Source organism: Triticum dicoccoides, chromosome 6B (assembly GCF_002162155.2).
Source record: "Triticum dicoccoides isolate Atlit2015 ecotype Zavitan chromosome 6B, WEW_v2.0, whole genome shotgun sequence".
Classification (NCBI taxonomy): domain Eukaryota; kingdom Viridiplantae; phylum Streptophyta; class Magnoliopsida; order Poales; family Poaceae; genus Triticum; species Triticum dicoccoides.
Genome location: NC_041391.1, coordinates 646,816,589 through 646,828,865, shown reverse-complemented (window position 1 = coordinate 646,828,865; position 12,277 = coordinate 646,816,589). Strand labels below are relative to the sequence as shown.

Below are 12,277 nucleotides of genomic sequence, written 5' to 3'. Positions count from 1 at the left end.
AATTTTAAATACTCCAAGATTAAACGTTCGGCTAATGTTGTGGCCCATACAATTGCAAAGTTTAGTTTTGATAATAGATCGGATGGTATCCTTGTTAACGATGTTCCGCCCTGCATGGTGAATTTTGTAATGAATGATTGTAATAACAATCTTGGTTAATCAATACTATATGTGGTGGTTTTCAAAAAAAAGAATAGCATCAAGACTATCGGCAACAAAAAGGAATAAGAAAGGTGAGGGGGGGTCTCCCTGCCGTAGTCCACGAGACGGTGCGAATGAATCCGAGAAGGCTCCATTGACTTTCACACAATACCTCAACGAGGTGACACACCTCATTATCCAATCCACCCATCGATGAGAGAAACCCATCTGTTGCATCACTCGCTCCAAGAAAACCCAATCTACCCGATCGTAAGCCTTGAACTGGTCCAGTTTATAGGCACAAAAGCTCTGCTCTGGGTCCTTCTCCTATTTGATCGCATGAAAACACTCAAAAGTGATTAAAGCATTATCTGTAATTAATCTGCCCGGTACAAAGGCGCTCTGCTCTGAGGACACCAACTCATCCAAAATAGGCCTCAACCTATTGACCAGACATTTGGCTATCACCTTATATATGACATTACAGAGACTGATAGGCCGAAAATCGGTGAGTCAATCTTGGGGGTCAAAACAATGACTGTACTATTTATTCCATCCGGCATGACTCCAGAGGAAAAAAATAATTTAACCGCATTAATTATGTCATCCTTCATCATAGCCCAATGCCGCTGGAAGAATCTCGCGGGGAACCCATCTGGCCCCGGCGCCTTCAGAGGCCCTATCTGGAACATTGCATTAGAAATCTCCTCATCGGTAAATTCCTTGCATAGATTATTGTTCATCTCCGCGGACACCTTGGGTTGTGTAAGCTGTAACACATCATGTGGATCCAACATTGGGTCAGCTGTGAATAACTTTTGAAAATAACAGTTTACCATCTGTTACATGGTGGCCTGATCGGTGTGCCTAACACCCGCCTCATCCGCCAGCCCTCGGATTTTATTCTTTCTCGCTCGCCAAACTACTTTCCTGTGAAACATCTTGGTGTTACGGTCCCCTTCCTTTAACCAATCAATCCATGATCTCTGGAGCCACAACATTTCCTCCATGTATAACAACTCATTCATCTTGTCCATCTCCAGTCTTATTTCTGCTCGGTCTGCATTCATATCGGTTAGTTCCTCAAGCCTAGTACGTGACTTCTCTAGCTCCCGTGTTACATCGCCAAAAGTTTTATTACTCCCAAGTGTGTAGATCAGCCATAACAGTAGCAAGGGCCTCCCTTACATCTCCCAGGTTCCTTTTCGTACCTTTGCTTGACTAAGAGTTTGCGATAATGGCCTCTAACGCCGGCGATCTCTCCCACATCAACTCGTACCGGCGGCTGCTGCAAGGCCGCGTGTCTTGTTCCAGTGAGAACTTGAGGAGCAGCGGACTATGGTCCGACGCCGGCGACACAAGGTTTGCCACCGAAGCTTGCATAAACATGTCTCTCCAGTCGTTGGACGCCATCGCTCTATCCAGCCGAACTTGGACGTTCGCCCGGCCACTCCGCCCATTATCATATGTGAAGGGATGGCCTGAAAAACCAAGACCAGTCAGGCCACAAGCTTCAAGTGCATCCCGAAAATTAATCATTTGGCCAGGAGGTCTCGGAGTTTCCGATTGATATGCTCAAAATCCAACATAGCCTCATTGAAGTCACCGATAATCACCCATGGCAGAGTGCTCTGAGCATGCAGTCCTTTGAGCTTATCCCACATCATGTGTCTATTCTCTACTCTCGGTTCGCCATAAACAATGGAGCTCTCCATAGTGGCTTGTTCGGGGACATACACAAATACATGTCAATCAATCTTTCATTTGCTTCTTGCACATCGATATACATAGACTCATGCCAGAACAGTGCTAGGCCACTACTACGGCCATTACTACTGACTCCAAAACCAGAAAGCCCTAACTTATTACGCAAACGATACATCTTATTTTTATTTTGCCTAGTCTCACACAAGAAAACACTTGGGGAATGCATCCTAACAAGAGACGCGAGGTCACGAATTGTCGAGGGATTCCCCGCCCCCCGACAGTTCCAACTTGGCCAATTCATTGCTCCTGACGGGGCGGCGCACCCGACCCCGTCAGTTTACCGGCGGCCCCAAGGCCGGTTGCCTCCACTCCATCCATGTTGTCCGAGTCCATCTTCTCCTCCTCTTGGTTCTTGCCTTTGCCACTCTGCTGAGTCTTCCCTCGTTTCTGCTTGTTGCCAACACCCCTCTTAGCATGCACCACCATAGCTCCCTGTGTGGGATTCAGGTCGTTGGACGCTTGCCGACGGGATAATCTCTTCCCCAGAACAGAATCAGCCTCCTGCATGTATTGATCGGACATGGCAGATGAGAAATCCGAGGTGGCGTGAAGGTTACGCATGGCCGGGATCATATCCTTGCTCCCAATGTTGCTGCTTTGGCTCGCCTCACTCCCAGGTGGACGTACTGAAAGTGGCAGGGGCGCAGGTATTCGACCTCCAAGGAAGACAAATTCTGGAGGTTCAGATTATACAGTTCTGTACAACTTTCTTTTAATCACGCTTGTGTACAACATGTTTTTAGGACAACGTGTACCATAGCGCGATCATTGTCCCTCGTCACTGATTCCTCTGTTCCTCCTGCTCCACCCATGCGCCCAAGCTGTTCGCTCCGGTGCTTTGGTCGGCATATAACCTTGGATACTCACTTCTGGTTGTACGATGTTCAGGTGTAGCTAGCCCGCCGTTGCGGGTATGCCTAGCGGGAACCCGTTGGTGGTGATGACTGAGACAAAGCTTGCTAGTTCAGATTCGGCCTTTAAGTCCCCCCACCCGATCTTACACCCTAACGAGAACGTGTGTGTGATGATGACATAGCATGTTTGGAAAAAAAATCGTGTTCCTCACTTGTATCCATGTCCGATGTTCCTGATGGTTCAGTTAAATTTATGAACATTTTTAAAAAATTGACAAGATTTTCCATATTCATGAACATTTTAAAATACTTTTTGAAATTCATGAACATCTTTTGAATTCTCAAGCATTTTATAAAATTCCTGAGCAATTTTTTTTTATTTTAAAATTTTCATGAACATTGTTTAGTTTTGCAAGTTACAAGCTTTTTAAGTTTCTTGATGAATCGACTGAACAATCTAAAAAAGAAAAACTCTAATATTTTTTCTGAGAGTACACAAATTGCACACCATAACTTTATAGAATAAGAGAATTGCAAGGAAGACATTTTTTTTGAGCGTATGAAAATTGCATGCCATAGCTTTATAGAAGAAGCAAATTGCAAGGAAGAATGTTTTTTTGAGTGTACGCAAATTACATTATCATAGTTTTATAGAAGAAGAGAATTTCAAGGAAGATTTTTTTTTCAAGAGTATGCAAATTGCATACCATAGCTTTATAGAAAAACACTAATAAGGAAAGAAAATCGGGGAAGCAACCGCACTCAAACTGGTCCAACGGCCCACGAGCTCTCCCTCGTGCGATTCCTCAACATGAGCGACGTACACGAAGTTCGACTCCCTCGTGGATTGGAGTAGTACAAATACAAATGTGCCACCTCTGCAACTATGAGGCCCAGAGCGAGCTGAGTTCCCACTCCCTTGTTCGAGGGCGCGCACTTGGATGGCGGAGCGAGAGGCAGCCGCCTCTCGGAGGATGCCCAGGCGGCGGCGATCAGCGGGAACCATCGGCCATCAACAACTACGCCCCTCTTCGTCGTCCTCCTCTCTGAAAATTCCGTCGCCGGGTCATCTGAATGCCTGTTCCATCGCCGCCCATAGGACGAGTCTCTGTTGCGCACGGACATCATTTAATCGCAAACATGAGCGCACGTACAGCCCCTCTTGCAGCAGGGACTGGACGAATCTTGGGGAAGGTCCGGCGGGGCTCATCACCGAGCGTGTCCTCGCCAACGACGTGGTCGACTACATCCGGTTCCATGCCGTGTGCGGGCTGTGGCGTCAGTGTTGCACGGACCCGCACGGGCACGGCGCTCTGGACCGCCGGTTCCACCCTACGCGGTGGGTCATGCTCCGGGAGAAACTCGCCTCTCCCTGCGCCCGCCGCTTCCTCAACGTCTTTCAACGTCTCCACCGGCGAGTGCATAAAAATGGAACTCTTCCAACTAGAAATAGACTCACAGTAACTGCTATGCGCATGTGCAGACGGTTGCTGGGATTAGTACACAGGCTTCCCAATAGAACAAATGTTACAATAACACATAACAATCGCACTACTCGGGATGTCGTATATAAACATAACAATCACAGTCGGGTAGAAGGAAAAACATAAGAATCACACTATCACGACATTGTTTGCCTATATAGCTGCAGCATGCAAACGCGGGTGGATCAAAGCAGAGATGTGCGCGCTATTGCTATCATAATGTGCAAAAGCAAATTAGTGCTTGTGCACTTAAAAACAAGATCATTCTACACCGCTGAGCACCTAGTCCAGGATAGAGGTGCAAGCTCTGATGGCAAGCATGTAATCCATTGCCTAGGCAGTCAATGCTCCAAGCCCCATAGCAGTCGCAAGCTTCTTCATATCAGCTGTCTCGGTCGGTTTATCGGGCATCTAGGGTGTGTTTGAATTGTGGCCCTAAGCTACCTAACCAATATTTTGGTCATGACCAAAAACACATTCTTCGTTTGGAACATGGCCAAAAAAAATTGGCATGTCAATGCTGTTTTGGCCACTCTAATTCATTTTTCTGGCCAATGTTAACCAAATCATGGACTAGCAAAACCTTCACCAAAATTTTGGCTAACCAATTATTTGGCGAAGCTAGCTTGGGCCAAATCCCAACAATCGCCTAGACTCAGGAATTCAGAACTGTTGGTAGAGACGGCCATAAGAAACCAAGGTGGTTTCTTCAATTCAAATCGACAAGAGGGGTTGTTATTTTAAAAAGAACAACCATAATGTATAAATCTGATGTTTCAAAATGAAGGTCAACATATTCATACCTACACTAGCTAGCTGCGAAGGAGCATGTCACCTGGCATCATGTGAGCAAATTGCTTCGGACATGCCCACATTTCGGGTCATGTGGAACATATAGAAAAATGAAATAATCAAAACCACACGAAGAAAGAATTTTTTTCAAACAAGGCCCTGATTGTCATGACTTAGGTTAATTTACTTCATCTATGACAAGAGAAATTCTAGACCAAGTAAATATCATAATTCAGTACCCCCATATATACTCAAGAGAATATATATTAATTAGAGTCTTCGTTTATGCAAAGAATTCACACAATGGAACAAACGTTCAAATCATGAAAAAAAAATGATAATAGAAACAATTCCAAGAATAGGTTATTAATTAGTAGCTCCGGACGGACTCGAACACTTGTTGCATATAGGAAATCAGAACGAAGCATGTATTTCTTCATTATAATATTCTGTGACGTAGCATGATAAATAATATGCAACATCATCATCCTTAAATTTGGGCTTAGTGCGTTCACCACTGAAGAGATCAATGCCGTAAGTAGCACCACCATATCTGGGCTTTGACCAGCACAGGTATGCGGTATCGGCGTTGATGTTGGGGGACACTCCGGTAGGCACCAGGAGCGAACGTATCTTCTTGCCGAGAAACAAGACTCTTCCGTCAATACCATGCAAGGGTACAATGTTCTTTGCATCCAAATCCACCCGGTAAACACTCACATCGCTCTCCATCGGGATTGTATCTTTGCCGCGAACACAAAGGCAAAGAATCAGCTCTCCGTTATTTTCCACTAGGAACATCTGGCATCGGCCCTCGTCGACCTCGTATTTGAAATCGTCGAGCATCCCGAACCCCTCCTGTAGTTTGTGGTCGGCGGCCACCACAAGCTGTGGCGGCTGGTTTGCCATGGTTCTAGTCTGTACCATCGAGATGTTCCTTGACGTGGCACAGTAGACGCGGCCTGCGAACGCCAAGATTGATGTGATTCTGTCATGGGGATGGATGCACGTCCAGCGCTCGTCACCGGATTTGGCGACGGCTAGGGAAGACCAGCTAAAGTGAAGCACAACCGTGTCGTCGGCAGTGAGGCCCGCACTGCGCAGCCATAGAGAGTTTAGGCTCTGCATGTTTTCCCTTAGTGACGTTGCGCTTGGAAGCCCGGCAGCTTGTCCGGTCAGCGGGTTAAGGAGCTGGCCGATGTCGGTGCTGAGGCGAAGAACGAGGCCCTCGGACGTGGTCACAAGAACATGGTGGCAGTGGCGATCCCATGCCGGGAGCACACGGCGGATGCACTCGCCGGTGAAGAGGTTCACGAATAGCCGCCTTTGGTGGCCCTTGCCATTGTTTAACGCTCTGGGGAGCATGATCCACCGCCGGGGGAGGAACCGCCGGTCCAAGACACCCTGTGGGCGCAGGTGGGCAGACCACGCGCGCCACGGCCTGCACACCGCGCGGAAGCGGACAAGGTCGACGAGGTCGTTGCGCAGGACGTGCTCGGCAACCAGCCCGGCCGGTCCGGCGTCCAGGTTCGCCCAGTCCCTCCTGCTGCGTGGACGCCGATCACTGGACGTCGCCATGCTTCTTCGTCTTCCTGTCGGATGTTGTGCGTCCGGGCGCCAGCTAGGTCAGGGATACGTCGGGGGGGTTGGACGATAGATGAAAGCTTCGATGCGGTTTACAAGGGGACTCAAGAATCTGCAGGCCATACGCTAACACTTCTGAAAAGGCAAGCGATCGGACTTTTCACCGACGTTTTACAGATCCCGGATGGAAGGTTTTCCCTACGTGGAACGTGTAGTCCCGCTCACATATATACTACGTGTGTTTGTGTCCAGCTTGTTTGGCGCAGTCTCCAGCGTACCACAGCAGGATCGATGTCCTCGTCGCTGATCCCTCATCAGTTCCGCTGTTCCTCCTGCTCCACGTGACCAAAAGCTGTTCGTCCCCGGCCCGGTGCTTCCCGCCGTTGCACCATATGCTGTGCTGCTCAAACTATAGGGATGAGCCGGTAGGCGGTAGCGGACCTCATTGACCATCCTGGGCTTCTTGCCTGGTTAACCAACGGCAGGTCAATCGGCGGGCACGGTTACCAAGAACTACCGGGCATATTTCGAACGAAATTTATAATTGAATTTTGAACTCAAATTCTTTGCACGTAGTATGTAGACACAACATGAACTTGTATCTGACAAAAAAGAGTTACTAGGCCACTGGAGCGTTGTCAACGCGAAGATGTGAGGTCATCAATTCGACTTCTGGGTCTTTCAGTTTTCATGCATGTTTTGTGCTTATGTATTTTGGAAAATGTACAAAAATAGATTCTCAAAAAGGTACAGAAAAAATAGCAAGAAGGGACACTCGAACCAGCAGCTACCAGCACACCAGAACCAACTTTTTTTTTTGGAAGCTACCAGAACCTACTATCTTGACATAACAGAGAAGCTAACTTACTTTACTCACCGCAAAAAAAAAACTTACTTTACTATACATTGTGTATTTAAATTAAAAAAATGATATTTTTTGCTCGGTGTGGGGGTTTACCGGGGGCAACGAAATACTCGATAACCACGGGAAATCTTGAAATTCCGTTCGGTAATCAAAACCTTACTCGTGTGTCGACGCTTCTTGCGGCGATGACCTTGTTGACGGCCGGATTCAGCCTTTCCAAGTCCCCCAACGGCGCACCCGATCTAGAAACCATGTGTGATAATGATGTAACACATGGTTGGAAAAATAAATTGTGTGCCATGTGAAGGATCGCTCTATGTTCTAGAGATGCAACGTATAGATGTGCGCGCTTCTTTTTTTGCGGGATATATGTACGTGCTAGTGCTACGGGAATTTGGCAAAGCAGTCGGTGCATGGGCACTCACAAAACATGATCACTCTGCACCGCTGAGCAGCTGGTCGAGGGCATTGGAGGTGGAAGGGTCGCTGGCAAGCACGTGATCCACTGCATGACATGCAGTTCATGCCCCATAGCAGCTGCAACCTTCTTCATATCAGTTGTCTCCGACAATATTTTGGACATCTAGAAGGACGACCACTGAAACATATGTGTCAATCGATGCTTTAGAGCATCTACACTCGGCGCCCTAAACCCGCCTCAAACGAACGGACGGACGACCTATTTACTGATCGGTCACAAAAAACCGATTCAGACGGGCTTCTTAGACGGGCATCAAACGCCCGAACTAACCGACTTCCCTCATATCCAGCACAAATATGAGGCGGATGTAGGGGGCGTCCGGACGCATCCGCCACGTCGGAACTGACAGCCTTACCCCATCTCAAATTGCACCAAATCCTGCCCGCTCGCCCTACCGGATCCATTGGCTCTCTCCTCTCTTCTTCCTCCTCCACGTCGTCCATCTCGCAGCTTCGCAGCCGCTCGCGGTCCACTGCCGTTCCGAGCCTCTGCGCTGCCAGGGGACGTCATCGCCGGCCCGGACGCCAGTACGTCCGGCAACTCTCTGGCTGACCCTTACGCTCTATGTGTTCGACACATTGTCCGACCCGGTTTTTTGTATTTTTTAGGAAAAGCGGCGGATTCAGATGCTTCATTGGATGAGGAGTATGGACCGACCAATATGATTGTCGCTTTTTTTTAGGGAAAACGGTGGATGCCGGTTTTTTGCACAATATGATTGTCGAGGATGAGGGTGATGATGTTGCCCAAATCAATGATTTTGAAGCACCTTGAGAACAAGTTCATATCCCAGAAGATCAAGATGCAGCTCAGCTTATAAACTTTCTACAGATGCATCGGAATCTTTGAGATCATCAGGTGCACGTGCAGCTACTCAATGATCTTGTGGAACATATGTCGACCCACAATGAAATACAAAGAGGTAATGTTTGAGTTGTGCACTCAAAATAAATTTTATGTAAGAACTATGTATTCTCGATACAACATTTATTATTTATGTGCGACTTTGACGGGTATGGACATGCATGGGTTCGCATGGATTTGAGATTCTGGATTTAAGATATGTGGATGCCGGCCACGAGATATGACGGTCGTACGGATGCGTCTATTGGCATGCCGGACGTCCGCGGATGTATAGATTGGATTTGCCAAGTCTAGCTGTAGATGCTCTTAGAGAGAAGGTGAAGGAAATCACTGGAACCTATGGTCTTCTACAAATCCACCTTAGTTGCATAGGAGCAGTGGAGCACATCAGATGGCCATCAGCCGAGCAATTTTCTTTTGAGAACCCGCCCCCCCTCGACTGGCATTTCAGGTATCAATCAAATATCATGTGGAGCAAATAGGAAGATGAAGTCATCCAAATCACAAACAAGCCCCTAATTGTCATGAACTCACAACCTTTCCTACATATATGAATACAGAAATTCTAGTCCAAGTAATACCAGTACTTCACATTATGCGCAATATATAGCTTGATATGAGTATCTTTTTCTTTCTTAATACTCTGACTGACTAATGGACCAGACTAGAGAGAAAGAATTAAGTATAATTTATTAGGATGGCTCGAACATTGCATCTATATCTATACTTCTATACTACTATTAATCTATATCTATATCTATACTACTATTAAAAGAGCAAACATGAGTTCTCCTATAGCCACTAATTGAGGACAAAGAGGTGTGCGAGGTGGTCTGCTCCGGCAGAACATTTAATCCGGGCCGTTAATTTATGCGGCAGACTATTGATGTAATATGGACTCTCGGATGTGATTTAATTGGATTGATCGGACGTCTCTGGTTATCCTGTGTACAATTTTTGATGTGGCTATAGGAGAACTCATGTTTGCTCTTTTAATAGTAGTATAGATTAGTGGGATAGTAACCACCTCGCACAATTCTTAGGCCTCAATTAGTGGGATAGTAATCCCGTAATTTTCTCTCTGGCCTCACATGCCTCACGATGCCTTCCCCAATTGTTGTAAAAAAATGCCTTCTCGCTCCTCCTCTCATGCCCCAATGACGCGAGCGCAGATCGCCGCTGTTGCTCGCCGCTCCTCCTCTCTGCCGCCCCATGGGCACGAGCGCGGATCGCCGCCGCATGTCACTCCTCCTCGGCTGCCCCATGGGTGTAAGCGTGGATCGTCGTCACCGCCGTCCGCTTTTCTTCTGCTACCCATGGGCGAGAAGCACTTCCACAAAAATGTTGTGCAAATCACGAAGATCAAGAACTTGATCTCTGAATTAATAATTTTTTTATCTGCAGGCATGCGTTGTTGTCGTGATTGTTCTTGTGCCTTGCGTTGGATCAGCGGGAGCAACTCCTCCATCTTCGGACGCTGGCACACGCTCAACCATGTGTATGCATGCATCCATTCTCAGCGGCTCCTCTTTTATCTTCTCCATGTGCTCTCATAGTCCGTCGATTCCCAGATTATGAAGAAAGAAACTGCTCGCATCCACATCATCCGGGCTGGAGCTATATAGCTGAAACTTGATGACTGGACGTCCGATGATCCGCTGATCGAAAGGAAGCCTATGGAGGAGCGGCTCATGATCCACCCCTATGATAGGCAAGATAGCTGGCGGTTAACATCGCAGCACCCGAGCACGGGCTTTCCACGCTGAGATCTAATCACTGCCATCGTGGACGTGGGTCACCGCACTTCTGGTGTAGTATTGTTGAAATCTCACGTCCAGGATTAATCAATATATTTATATATGTACTTCTATATCTGAATTTATATCTATCGTACAGGCACCACAACCACACGGATCACCATATTTGAGTACCTCTATAGTTTTGTTTGTTCACTTAGATGGACTTGGCTGTCACATAAGAACATAATTCACATGTTTATTTTATTGTTTGGTGCATTATATTGGAGATTTCATTTTTATACCACACTGGATTGAGGTGCTGGATTAGGAAGCCTTTTTTATCCTAGCAATTGATCAAATACTTCTAAACGTAGTTAAAGAGTAAAGGTATATATGTGTATATTTTTTTCCATTTAATTTCTTCTTTCATATTATATGATATCAAGTTTCAGACATAGTTGTATGATTTATTCTTCTAGGTTGTAGTGTAGATACGAAGAATCATAATAGGAACTTAATGAATATTGTGCCTTACTATGAAGATGAATAATATTGGCCGACTCAAATATTGTTTGAGTATGTTTCTCCTTAAGCTAACTCACCAAAATCTGAATGACTCTGACTGTTGCGTACAAGTATAGCTATAAGAATCCAAACACCATGTGGAATTCTGAAAGGTCTTTTCCTACATTGTGAGACCTAGAACATGATGCTTTCATGAATCAACAACTACATTTTTTCCAACAAAGTTTAGATTTTTAGGATGGATTAATCAGCAACTACAGTTTTTGCTGTGATCCATTGCGAGGCATACACGTGCTTAGATTTTGATACTTTTTAGTTTGTTTCACAGATGTTCAGTTCAAATGCTGATACTTTTTTAGTTTGTTTCAAAGCTATTTAGTTAAGATTGTAAAATTTTGTGTACAATTTATAGGAGAGCTATGTAAGATGATGAGAAGATTTAGTTATCTGAAAACAGTCCCTGTACACGTGAAGTTCAGCATGGTTCAATGATGTATGGAATTTCAAAAAGCAAAGCTCTGTCTGCAAAAGGTAAAAATCAAAGGGGATTTCAGCCCTTGATCATTTCTGAAATTTGTGAAATGAGATGTATACGACTTTCTTATTTGCTTGATTTGCTATTCACCGAGGGGGTGTCTCAGTTTGGTTTGCCATAGGCCTTCATCGCTTTGCTATGCTGATTCACATGCTCCTTTTAGTCCGAGGTGAGGTGCCGAGAATTAGAAAATCGGTTGCTCCCATTTTGTTCACAAGCTAACTTGCAAGAAACAGGAACGGTCCCTGCATACGTATTGTTTTGTTATTCTCATTTGTAAGCACAAATATGTCTATCATCAAATATATTAGAGTTGGCAACCATGGTAGTATAGCATTAACAGTGTATAGACAATACTCCCTCCGTCCGCGAATAAGTGTACATCTAGCCTTTGTCTTAAGTCAAAGTTTTAAAACTTTGACCAACTTTATAGGAAAAAGTATCAGCATTTATGGCACTAAATTAGTATCACTAGATTCATTTTGAAATGTAGTTTCATAATATACCAATTTGATGTCATATAAGTTACTACTCTTTTATATAAAGTTGGTCAAAATTTTAAAACTTTGACTTGGACCAAAAGGTAGAGGTACACTTATTCGTGGACGGAGGGAGTATGCATTAAAACAGTTAGTGCCGGTAGTAC

At 45.6% G+C, this 12,277-nt stretch overlaps 1 long non-coding RNA gene across 2 annotated transcripts; it reads left to right on the top strand.

Annotated features, from left to right (window-relative positions):
* Nucleotides 1–10,065: 10,065 nt before the first annotated feature.
* LOC119321147 lies at nucleotides 10,066–11,873 on the top strand. 2 transcript variants are annotated; one of them, XR_005155128.1, is made up of 4 exons: nucleotides 10,066–10,175; nucleotides 10,237–10,330; nucleotides 10,404–10,622; nucleotides 11,509–11,873. It is a non-coding gene; the product is annotated as an uncharacterized LOC119321147 (long non-coding RNA). The 2 variants fall into 2 exon arrangements; XR_005155127.1 differs by lacking the exon at nucleotides 11,509–11,873 and having other exon boundaries at nucleotides 10,404–10,855.
* Nucleotides 11,874–12,277: the final 404 nt, after the last annotated feature.